The sequence below is a fragment of the Microcebus murinus genome, chromosome 27, assembly GCF_040939455.1.
Source record: "Microcebus murinus isolate Inina chromosome 27, M.murinus_Inina_mat1.0, whole genome shotgun sequence".
Classification (NCBI taxonomy): Eukaryota; Metazoa; Chordata; class Mammalia; order Primates; family Cheirogaleidae; genus Microcebus; species Microcebus murinus.
Window position 1 is genome coordinate 20,273,605 of NC_134130.1, and position 12,070 is coordinate 20,285,674.

General features: G+C 63.1%; 2 non-coding genes and 1 pseudogene across 2 annotated transcripts; all 3 read left to right on the top strand.

Moving 5' to 3' along the window:
- Positions 1-491: 491 nt before the first annotated feature.
- On the top strand, positions 492-610 carry LOC142864894 (5S ribosomal RNA). The gene has a single exon (XR_012915204.1). It is a non-coding gene; the product is annotated as a 5S ribosomal RNA (ribosomal RNA).
- A 3,780-nt stretch (positions 611-4,390) lies between these two features.
- On the top strand, positions 4,391-4,509 carry LOC142864920 (uncharacterized; annotated as a pseudogene).
- A 3,792-nt stretch (positions 4,510-8,301) lies between these two features.
- On the top strand, positions 8,302-8,420 carry LOC142864895 (5S ribosomal RNA). The gene has a single exon (XR_012915205.1). It is a non-coding gene; the product is annotated as a 5S ribosomal RNA (ribosomal RNA).
- The last annotated feature ends 3,650 nt before the right edge of the window (positions 8,421-12,070 follow it).

Consider the following 12,070-nt stretch of genomic DNA (forward strand, 5'->3'; position numbering starts at 1 on the left):
GAGACGCCCCATACACTGGCTGTGCCCCAGCCCTGGCCCGGGGGAATAGGCGGCAGCCCACACACAGGGCGAGGGGGGGGGCGCAGCTGAAAGGGGTTGTGGGGGAGGGCGGCCCCTGGCTGGGGTCAAAGGGCGAGCGTCCCGCGCGTGCGCAGTCAGCGGCAGCGACGCGCTGGGGGTGGGCAGCGGGTAGGTGAAGGAGGCCGGGCGAGGAGACGAGGGGGGCTGGGAGGGCTCCACCTTGGCGAGTCCAGCCGTGGAGGCGCATCTTGTGTGAGTGTGAGTGTGAGTGTGTGTGTGTGTGTGTAGAGAGAGACAGCCCCCCACCCCGCCCCGCCCCGCCCCGCCCCGCCCATCACCCCGGACCCTGGGAGCCCGCGGGACCAGGCCGGCCCGGCCCGGCCCGGCGTGGGGCCTGGGGCGGGAGGCGGCGGCGGGGAAGCCCAGAGAGGCTCGGCTTCTCGAGCGGGGCAGGGGCGCCCTCCGCCGCCGTCTAGGGCCACACCACCCTGAACGCCCCCGATCTCGTCTGGTCTCGGAAGCTAAGCAGGGTCGGGCCTGGTTAGTACTTGGATGGGAGACCGCCTGGGAATACCGGGTGCCACAGGCTGCTGCTTTTTTTTTTTTTTTTTTTTTTTTTTGCCTCTTGTTCTGTCCCCTTTCTGGGAGCGCGGCGGCGGCCCGGGGTGGGGGTCACCCCCACCCTCAGCGCGCGCGCGGTGCCTGGCGCCCCAGCCCGCACCGTGGGGCCTCCTCTTGTCCCAAGCCGCGACACCGCCGCCACGCGGCAGCATGCGTGGCATCTGGACTGTCAGGTCTCAGACCAAAGGTCTGCTCTGTGGGAACCGACACGCTGGAGGAAACCTTGAGAGTCTGAGAGGGGAGGGAGTTCCAGAAGAAGGCCAGGATGTCATTTTGAGGGAGTATGTGACCAGAACTCGTCCCGTTGCTTTTGGGGTTCTATGGGCTACACGCAGGAATCTTTGGTGGTGGCACCTGATGTTGGGGGATCCGGAGTCACACCCAGACCTGCTCCACAGGCCTCCTTTTACTTTTCTCTTCGGATTCATTATTTTTAAAAAGTGTCTCTTACCTCTAGGATTGCATTTTCTTTTCTCTCTCTTTTCAAGCAGATGATGGGAGTACAAGTATTCAGGTGACATGTGTTGCCCGTGCCGCCCTCCCCCCTGTGTTCTTTTTTTTTTTTTTTTTTTTGAGACAGAGTCTCGTTTTGCTGCCCAGGCTAGAGTGAGTGCCATGGCGTCAGCCTAGCTCACAGCAACCTCAATCTCCGGGCTCAAGCAATCCTGCTGCCTCAGCCTCCCGAGTAGTTGGGACTACAGGCATGCACCACCACGCCCGGCTGTGTTTTTCTATATATATTAGTTGGCCAATTAATTTCTCTCTATTTTTAGTAGAGACGGGGTCTCGCTCTTGCTCAGGCTGGTTTCGAACTCCTGACCTGGAGCAATCCGCCCGCCTCGGCCTCCCAGAGAGCTAGGATTACAGGCGTGAGCCACCGCGCCCGGCCCCCCCTGTGTTCTTATTCATATACCTCTCATGTTGTTCCAGCGTATTGTGGGGGTACCAATGTTAAGGTCGGGTGCCTTGCCCTCTCCAAGCCTCCCCCCTCGGGTCAGAGCTTCAAGTGCGCCCATCCCCCAGTCGGTGCGCACCCACCCCATGCCTAATGGATGTGTATGCCCCTCCCCTCCCCCCACCCGCCCGACACCCACCCGATGAAGGTGATTCCTCTCTGTCCACTTAGGCGTCCATCCGTTCGTACCAATTTGCTGGTGAGCGCGCTCACGTGGTGCTCGTGTGTCCATTCTTGGGATACTTGGCCTACTGGAACGGGTTCCAGCTCTGGCCAGGAGAACACGAGAGGCGCCCTCTCACCGCTGCTCCTCACAGCCGAATGGCACTCCGTGGTGTCCACGTGCCACATTTTATTGATGCACTCCTGGATGGATGGGCACTCGGGTCGCTTCCACGTCTTTGGGATTGTGAATTGTGCCCTAACTGTAACCCTAACCCTTACCCAGCCCGTCTCCTCTGCCCCTGCCTGACGCACTCCTCCCCGGCCAGGCCCGTCACTGTCCTGGGCCCCCGCCTGACCGGCTCCTCCCCGCCCGGCCTGTCACCGTCCTCTGCCCCTGTCTGACACGCTCCTTCCCGCCCGGCCTCTCACCGTCCTCGGCCCCTGCCTGACCGGCTCCTCCGTCGCCTGGGCCTTCCAAGGGCTTGGTGTGGATGCTGCTTCCAGGAAGCCCTCCAGAAACCCGGCAGCAGGGTGGCCGCAGCAGTCTCCAGCAGCCGTCCCTAAGTCGCGTGAGTGCGGGGGACGTGCCCCCGCTGTGCCGCGGGGGCCCAGCCTGGTGTCTTCCCTGAGGCCCTGCGGCTGCCGGCTGGGCTGCCGCTCCCCGCAAGGGGAGAGCCGCGGAGGTGGGGACCGCCTCCTGATGGGGACGTACACGCAGCTCTCCACGTCGGATTCCGGGGCTCTCTGTCCTGCCCGAAGGCCCAGCTGGCCTGCGGGTCCTTAGAGTGGCAAAAACCTCCGAAAACTGAGACTGAGGGTCCGGTGGGTGTCTGCACTTTTGTGCTGGGCACCCCAGGGAGGCCCGGGGGCTGGCTGGACAACGTGGTCTGCTGGGCGGGGGGGGGGGTGTTGGAGGAGCAACTGATGCCCTTTGCACTTTGGGTAGCAAGAGTCTGAGGTGTCTCTGAGCCCTGTGCCCTGTGGGGGCGGGGCGGGGGGGAGGAGGAGGAGGAGGAGGAGGAGGTGGGAAGGGCGGGGCCTGCAGTCCTGTTCCCGGGGTGGCACGGCAAGTGGCTTCTTCCACAGGCTGCTTGGCCTGGGCTCCCTGCACCTGGGCCTTTGGAGGACCGGCCCTGTGCTTGCCAACACTTCCTGCAGGGACCCAGAGCTGGGAGGTGGCATCTCTCAGCCCTGGGTCGGGCAGAGCCCCAGCGGGCCATGCCCACAACCTCTCTCAGCACCGGTCCCCCAGAAGGCTCCTTTGGGACCAGGATTCTCTTGCGGTGACTCTTTAAGGTCTGGCCCCTGGATGGAGGGGCACCAGGAGTAGAGGAGCAGGAAGGGGAAGGGGGTGGCCATGCGAGGGGACACTTTGAGGCCAAGTCCCAGCTTCAGCCTGATCCTCCTGGGAACCCCGCTCTGAGACAAGGAGCCGGGCTTCGCATTCCCACAGCAGCCAGTCGTGGGCTGAGGACACCTGGGGCGTTGGGAACTCCCTGGCTTCTCCTTGGTTTAACATCTAGAGCTGCTTGTGAATCGCGCCGCCACACACACCCGAGCGCAGGTGTCTTCCGCACAGACTGCGGGCCTCGCTCTTCTGAATGCCGCTAGCTCGCCACCCACCCACGGGTGAACCTGGTCAGGGTGCTTTCTCTCAGGGGCAGACTCTTTTCCGGGCGGGCTACCGGTGTCTCTGTTTGCTCGTTTCTTTCTTCCATTTCGGGAAAGTCTTCCTTGCTGGCTGTGGAAATCTCCTATGCCTTCCCTCGCCTATTCTGTCAGCTTTAAAATTCTCTTTCAGTTGCCACCCTCACAGATGGATTAGGAAACTCTTTCCGGTGCACTCATTAGTGAAATGACCTCCAGGAAGCTGGAATCCAATATCTAATGGCCGATTTTTAGCGAGTCCACACGCCAGGGTGGTCGGGGTCCAATGCAGCCCCGGCCAGGCCCAGGCCCCTTGGACTGGGCCACAGGAGGACACTGAGGAGGGTCCCGGCCCCCACGAAGCGGTGCCGGCAGTTCTCCACGGGCTTGGGCGTTTTCCAGAGGTAGGAGATGGAGGGGACTGATTTCTTCAGCGCCCCCCAAACCACGCCACCCCACCAAACCCATGGGACACATCCCCAGAGAGAGACGCCCCATACACTGGCTGTGCCCCAGCCCTGGCCCGGGGGAATAGGCGCCAGCCCACACACAGGGCGAGGGGGGGGGCGCAGCTGAAAGGGGTTGTGGGGGAGGGCGGCCCCTGGCTGGGGTCAAAGGGCGAGCGTCCCGCGCGTGCGCAGTCAGCGGCAGCGACGCGCTGGGGGTGGGCAGCGGGTAGGTGAAGGAGGCCGGGCGAGGAGACGAGGGGGGCTGGGAGGGCTCCACCTTGGCGAGTCCAGCCGTGGAGGCGCATCTTGTGTGAGTGTGAGTGAGTGTGAGTGTGTGTGTGTGTGTGTAGAGAGAGACAGCCCCCCACCCCGCCCCGCCCCGCCCCGCCCCGCCCATCACCCCGGACCCTGGGAGCCCGCGGGACCAGGCCGGCCCGGCCCGGCCCGGCGTGGGGCCTGGGGCGGGAGGCGGCGGCGGGGAAGCCCAGAGAGGCTGGGCTTCTCGAGCGGGGCAGGGGCGCCCTCCGCCGCCATCTAGGGCCACACCACCCTGAACGCCCCCGATCTCGTCTGGTCTCGGAAGCTAAGCAGGGTCGGGCCTGGTTAGTACTTGGATGGGAGACCGCCTGGGAATACCGGGTGCCACAGGCTGCTGCTTTTTTTTTTTTTTTTTTTTTTTTTTGCCTCTTGTTCTGTCCCCTTTCTGGGAGCGCGGCGGCGGCCCGGGGTGGGGGTCACCCCCACCCTCAGCGCGCGCGCGGTGCCTGGCGCCCCAGCCCGCACCGTGGGGCCTCCTCTTGTCCCAAGCCGCGACACCGCCGCCACGCGGCAGCATGCGTGGCATCTGGACTGTCAGGTCTCAGACCAAAGGTCTGCTCTGTGGGAACCGACACGCTGGAGGAAACCTTGAGAGTCTGAGAGGGGAGGGAGTTCCAGAAGAAGGCCAGGATGTCATTTTGAGGGAGTATGTGACCAGAACTCGTCCCGTTGCTTTTGGGGTTCTATGGGCTACACGCAGGAATCTTTGGTGGTGGCACCTGATGTTGGGGGATCCGGAGTCACACCCAGACCTGCTCCACAGGCCTCCTTTTACTTTTCTCTTCGGATTCATTATTTTTAAAAAGTGTCTCTTACCTCTAGGATTGCATTTTCTTTTCTCTCTCTTTTCAAGCAGATGATGGGAGTACAAGTATTCAGGTGACATGTGTTGCCCGTGCCGCCCTCCCCCCTGTGTTCTTTTTTTTTTTTTTTTTTTTGAGACAGAGTCTCGTTTTGCTGCCCAGGCTAGAGTGAGTGCCATGGCGTCAGCCTAGCTCACAGCAACCTCAATCTCCGGGCTCAAGCAATCCTGCTGCCTCAGCCTCCCGAGTAGTTGGGACTACAGGCATGCACCACCACGCCCGGCTGTGTTTTTCTATATATATTAGTTGGCCAATTAATTTCTCTCTATTTTTAGTAGAGACGGGGTCTCGCTCTTGCTCAGGCTGGTTTCGAACTCCTGACCTGGAGCAATCCGCCCGCCTCGGCCTCCCAGAGAGCTAGGATTACAGGCGTGAGCCACCGCGCCCGGCCCCCCCTGTGTTCTTATTCATATACCTCTCATGTTGTTCCAGCGTATTGTGGGGGTACCAATGTTAAGGTCGGGTGCCTTGCCCTCTCCAAGCCTCCCCCCTCGGGTCAGAGCTTCAAGTGCGCCCATCCCCCAGTCGGTGCGCACCCACCCCATGCCTAATGGATGTGTATGCCCCTCCCCTCCCCCCACCCGCCCGACACCCACCCGATGAAGGTGATTCCTCTCTGTCCACTTAGGCGTCCATCCGTTCGTACCAATTTGCTGGTGAGCGCGCTCACGTGGTGCTCGTGTGTCCATTCTTGGGATACTTGGCCTACTGGAACGGGTTCCAGCTCTGGCCAGGAGAACACGAGAGGCGCCCTCTCACCGCTGCTCCTCACAGCCGAATGGCACTCCGTGGTGTCCACGTGCCACATTTTATTGATGCACTCCTGGATGGATGGGCACTCGGGTCGCTTCCACGTCTTTGGGATTGTGAATTGTGCCCTAACTGTAACCCTAACCCTTACCCAGCCCGTCTCCTCTGCCCCTGCCTGACGCACTCCTCCCCGGCCAGGCCCGTCACTGTCCTGGGCCCCCGCCTGACCGGCTCCTCCCCGCCCGGCCTGTCACCGTCCTCTGCCCCTGTCTGACACGCTCCTTCCCGCCCGGCCTCTCACCGTCCTCGGCCCCTGCCTGACCGGCTCCTCCGTCGCCTGGGCCTTCCAAGGGCTTGGTGTGGATGCTGCTTCCAGGAAGCCCTCCAGAAACCCGGCAGCAGGGTGGCCGCAGCAGTCTCCAGCAGCCGTCCCTAAGTCGCGTGAGTGCGGGGGACGTGCCCCCGCTGTGCCGCGGGGGCCCAGCCTGGTGTCTTCCCTGAGGCCCTGCGGCTGCCGGCTGGGCTGCCGCTCCCCGCAAGGGGAGAGCCGCGGAGGTGGGGACCGCCTCCTGATGGGGACGTACACGCAGCTCTCCACGTCGGATTCCGGGGCTCTCTGTCCTGCCCGAAGGCCCAGCTGGCCTGCGGGTCCTTAGAGTGGCAAAAACCTCCGAAAACTGAGACTGAGGGTCCGGTGGGTGTCTGCACTTTTGTGCTGGGCACCCCAGGGAGGCCCGGGGGCTGGCTGGACAACGTGGTCTGCTGGGCGGGGGGGGGGGTGTTGGAGGAGCAACTGATGCCCTTTGCACTTTGGGTAGCAAGAGTCTGAGGTGTCTCTGAGCCCTGTGCCCTGTGGGGGCGGGGCGGGGGGGAGGAGGAGGAGGAGGAGGAGGAGGTGGGAAGGGCGGGGCCTGCAGTCCTGTTCCCGGGGTGGCACGGCAAGTGGCTTCTTCCACAGGCTGCTTGGCCTGGGCTCCCTGCACCTGGGCCTTTGGAGGACCGGCCCTGTGCTTGCCAACACTTCCTGCAGGGACCCAGAGCTGGGAGGTGGCATCTCTCAGCCCTGGGTCGGGCAGAGCCCCAGCGGGCCATGCCCACAACCTCTCTCAGCACCGGTCCCCCAGAAGGCTCCTTTGGGACCAGGATTCTCTTGCGGTGACTCTTTAAGGTCTGGCCCCTGGATGGAGGGGCACCAGGAGTAGAGGAGCAGGAAGGGGAAGGGGGTGGCCATGCGAGGGGACACTTTGAGGCCAAGTCCCAGCTTCAGCCTGATCCTCCTGGGAACCCCGCTCTGAGACAAGGAGCCGGGCTTCGCATTCCCACAGCAGCCAGTCGTGGGCTGAGGACACCTGGGGCGTTGGGAACTCCCTGGCTTCTCCTTGGTTTAACATCTAGAGCTGCTTGTGAATCGCGCCGCCACACACACCCGAGCGCAGGTGTCTTCCGCACAGACTGCGGGCCTCGCTCTTCTGAATGCCGCTAGCTCGCCACCCACCCACGGGTGAACCTGGTCAGGGTGCTTTCTCTCAGGGGCAGACTCTTTTCCGGGCGGGCTACCGGTGTCTCTGTTTGCTCGTTTCTTTCTTCCATTTCGGGAAAGTCTTCCTTGCTGGCTGTGGAAATCTCCTATGCCTTCCCTCGCCTATTCTGTCAGCTTTAAAATTCTCTTTCAGTTGCCACCCTCACAGATGGATTAGGAAACTCTTTCCGGTGCACTCATTAGTGAAATGACCTCCAGGAAGCTGGAATCCAATATCTAATGGCCGATTTTTAGCGAGTCCACACGCCAGGGTGGTCGGGGTCCAATGCAGCCCCGGCCAGGCCCAGGCCCCTTGGACTGGGCCACAGGAGGACACGGAGGAGGGTCCCGGCCCCCACGAAGCGGTGCCGGCAGTTCTCCACGGGCTTGGGCGTTTTCCAGAGGTAGGAGATGGAGGGGACTGATTTCTTCAGCGCCCCCCAAACCACGCCACCCCACCCCACCCATGGGACACATCCCCAGAGAGAGACGCCCCATACACTGGCTGTGCCCCAGCCCTGGCCCGGGGGAATAGGCGGCAGCCCACACACAGGGCGAGGGGGGGGGCGCAGCTGAAAGGGGTTGTGGGGGAGGGCGGCCCCTGGCTGGGGTCAAAGGGCGAGCGTCCCGCGCCTGCGCAGTCAGCGGCAGCGACGCGCTGGGGGTGGGCAGCGGGTAGGTGAAGGAGGCCGGGCGAGGAGACGAGGGGGGCTGGGAGGGCTCCACCTTGGCGAGTCCAGCCGTGGAGGCGCATCTTGTGTGAGTGTGAGTGAGTGTGAGTGTGTGTGTGTGTGTATAGAGAGACAGCCCCCCCACCCCGCCCCGCCCCGCCCCGCCCCGCCCATCACCCCCGTCCCTGGGAGCCAGCGGGACCCGGCCGGCGAACTCAACCAGCCCGGCCCGGCCCGGCGCGGGGCCTGGGGCGGGAGGCGGCGGCGGGGAAGCCCAGAGAGGCTCGGCTTCTCGAGCGGGGCAGGGGCGCCCTCCGCCGCCGTCTAGGGCCACACCACCCTGAACGCCCCCGATCTCGTCTGGTCTCGGAAGCTAAGCAGGGTCGGGCCTGGTTAGTACTTGGATGGGAGACCGCCTGGGAATACCGGGTGCCACAGGCTGCTGCTTTTTTTTTTTTTTTTTTTTTTTTTTTGCCTCTTGTTCTGTCCCCTTTCTGGGAGCGCGGCGGCGGCCCGGGGTGGGGGTCACCCCCACCCTCAGCGCGCGCGCGGTGCCTGGCGCCCCAGCCCGCACCGTGGGGCCTCCTCTTGTCCCAAGCCGCGACACCGCCGCCACGCGGCAGCATGCGTGGCATCTGGACTGTCAGGTCTCAGACCAAAGGTCTGCTCTGTGGGAACCGACACGCTGGAGGAAACCTTGAGAGTCTGAGAGGGGAGGGAGTTCCAGAAGAAGGCCAGGATGTCATTTTGAGGGAGTATGTGACCAGAACTCGTCCCGTTGCTTTTGGGGTTCTATGGGCTACACGCAGGAATCTTTGGTGGTGGCACCTGATGTTGGGGGATCCGGAGTCACACCCAGACCTGCTCCACAGGCCTCCTTTTACTTTTCTCTTCGGATTCATTATTTTTAAAAAGTGTCTCTTACCTCTAGGATTGCATTTTCTTTTCTCTCTCTTTTCAAGCAGATGATGGGAGTACAAGTATTCAGGTGACATGTGTTGCCCGTGCCGCCCTCCCCCCTGTGTTCTTTTTTTTTTTTTTTTTTTTGAGACAGAGTCTCGTTTTGCTGCCCAGGCTAGAGTGAGTGCCATGGCGTCAGCCTAGCTCACAGCAACCTCAATCTCCGGGCTCAAGCAATCCTGCTGCCTCAGCCTCCCGAGTAGTTGGGACTACAGGCATGCACCACCACGCCCGGCTGTGTTTTTCTATATATATTAGTTGGCCAATTAATTTCTCTCTATTTTTAGTAGAGACGGGGTCTCGCTCTTGCTCAGGCTGGTTTCGAACTCCTGACCTGGAGCAATCCGCCCGCCTCGGCCTCCCAGAGAGCTAGGATTACAGGCGTGAGCCACCGCGCCCGGCCCCCCCTGTGTTCTTATTCATATACCTCTCATGTTGTTCCAGCGTATTGTGGGGGTACCAATGTTAAGGTCGGGTGCCTTGCCCTCTCCAAGCCTCCCCCCTCGGGTCAGAGCTTCAAGTGCGCCCATCCCCCAGTCGGTGCGCACCCACCCCATGCCTAATGGATGTGTATGCCCCTCCCCTCCCCCCACCCGCCCGACACCCACCCGATGAAGGTGATTCCTCTCTGTCCACTTAGGCGTCCATCCGTTCGTACCAATTTGCTGGTGAGCGCGCTCACGTGGTGCTCGTGTGTCCATTCTTGGGATACTTGGCCTACTGGAACGGGTTCCAGCTCTGGCCAGGAGAACACGAGAGGCGCCCTCTCACCGCTGCTCCTCACAGCCGAATGGCACTCCGTGGTGTCCACGTGCCACATTTTATTGATGCACTCCTGGATGGATGGGCACTCGGGTCGCTTCCACGTCTTTGGGATTGTGAATTGTGCCCTAACTGTAACCCTAACCCTTACCCAGCCCGTCTCCTCTGCCCCTGCCTGACGCACTCCTCCCCGGCCAGGCCCGTCACTGTCCTGGGCCCCCGCCTGACCGGCTCCTCCCCGCCCGGCCTGTCACCGTCCTCTGCCCCTGTCTGACACGCTCCTTCCCGCCCGGCCTCTCACCGTCCTCGGCCCCTGCCTGACCGGCTCCTCCGTCGCCTGGGCCTTCCAAGGGCTTGGTGTGGATGCTGCTTCCAGGAAGCCCTCCAGAAACCCGGCAGCAGGGTGGCCGCAGCAGTCTCCAGCAGCCGTCCCTAAGTCGCGTGAGTGCGGGGGACGTGCCCCCGCTGTGCCGCGGGGGCCCAGCCTGGTGTCTTCCCTGAGGCCCTGCGGCTGCCGGCTGGGCTGCCGCTCCCCGCAAGGGGAGAGCCGCGGAGGTGGGGACCGCCTCCTGATGGGGACGTACACGCAGCTCTCCACGTCGGATTCCGGGGCTCTCTGTCCTGCCCGAAGGCCCAGCTGGCCTGCGGGTCCTTAGAGTGGCAAAAACCTCCGAAAACTGAGACTGAGGGTCCGGTGGGTGTCTGCACTTTTGTGCTGGGCACCCCAGGGAGGCCCGGGGGCTGGCTGGACAACGTGGTCTGCTGGGCGGGGGGGGGGTGTTGGAGGAGCAACTGATGCCCTTTGCACTTTGGGTAGCAAGAGTCTGAGGTGTCTCTGAGCCCTGTGCCCTGTGGGGGCGGGGCGGGGGGGAGGAGGAGGAGGAGGAGGAGGAGGTGGGAAGGGCCGGGGCCTGCAGTCCTGTTCCCGGGGGTGGCACGGCAAGTGGCTTCTTCCACAGGCTGCTTGGCCTGGGCTCCCTGCACCTGGGCCTTTGGAGGACCGGCCCTGTGCTTGCCAACACTTCCTGCAGGGACCCAGAGCTGGGAGGTGGCATCTCTCAGCCCTGCGTCGGGCAGAGCCCCAGCGGGCCATGCCCACAACCTCTCTCAGCACCGGTCCCCCAGAAGGCTCCTTTGGGACCAGGATTCTCTTGCGGTGACTCTTTAAGGTCTGGCCCCTGGATGGAGGGGCACCAGGAGTAGAGGAGCAGGAAGGGGAAGGGGGTGGCCATGCGAGGGGACACTTTGAGGCCAAGTCCCAGCTTCAGCCTGATCCTCCTGGGAACCCCGCTCTGAGACAAGGAGCCGGGCTTCGCATTCCCACAGCAGCCAGTCGTGGGCTGAGGACACCTGGGGCGTTGGGAACTCCCTGGCTTCTCCTTGGTTTAACGTCTAGAGCTGCTTGGGAATCGCGCCGCCACACACACCCGAGCGCAGGTGTCTTCCGCACAGACTGCGGGCCTCGCTCTTCTGAATGCCGCTAGCTCGCCACCCACCCACGGGTGAACCTGGTCAGGGTGCTTTCTCTCAGGGGCAGACTCTTTTGCGGGCGGGCTACCGGTGTCTCTGTTTGCTCGTTTCTTTCTTCCATTTCGGGAAAGTCTTCCTTGCTGGCTGTGGAAATCTCCTATGCCTTCCCTCGCCTATTCTGTCAGCTTTAAAATTCTCTTTCAGTTGCCACCCTCACAGATGGATTAGGAAACTCTTTCCGGTGCACTCATTAGTGAAATGACCTCCAGGAAGCTGGAATCCAATATCTAATGGCCGATTTTTAGCGAGTCCACACGCCAGGGTGGTCGGGGTCCAATGCAGCCCCGGCCAGGCCCAGGCCCCTTGGACTGGGCCACAGGAGGACACGGAGGAGGGTCCCGGCCCCCACGAAGCGGTGCCGGCAGTTCTCCACGGGCTTGGGCGTTTTCCAGAGGTAGGAGATGGAGGGGACTGATTTCTTCAGCGCCCCCCAAACCACGCCACCCCACCCCACCCATGGGACACATCCCCAGAGAGAGACGCCCCATACACTGGCTGTGCCCCAGCCCTGGCCCGGGGGAATAGGCGGCAGCCCACCCACAGGGCCAGGGGGGGGCGCAGCTGAAAGGGGTTGTGGGGGAGGGCGGCCCCTGGCTGGGGTCAAAGGGCGAGCGTCCCGCGCGTGCGCAGTCAGCGGCAGCGACGCGCTGGGGGTGGGCAGCGGGTAGGTGAAGGAGGCCGGGCGAGGAGACGAGGGGGGCTGGGAGGGCTCCACCTTGGCGAGTCCAGCCGTGGAGGCGCATCTTGTGTGAGTGTGAGTGAGTGTGAGTGTGTGTGTGTGTGTATAGAGAGACAGCCCCCCACCCCGCCCCGCCCCGCCCATCACCCCCGACCCTGGG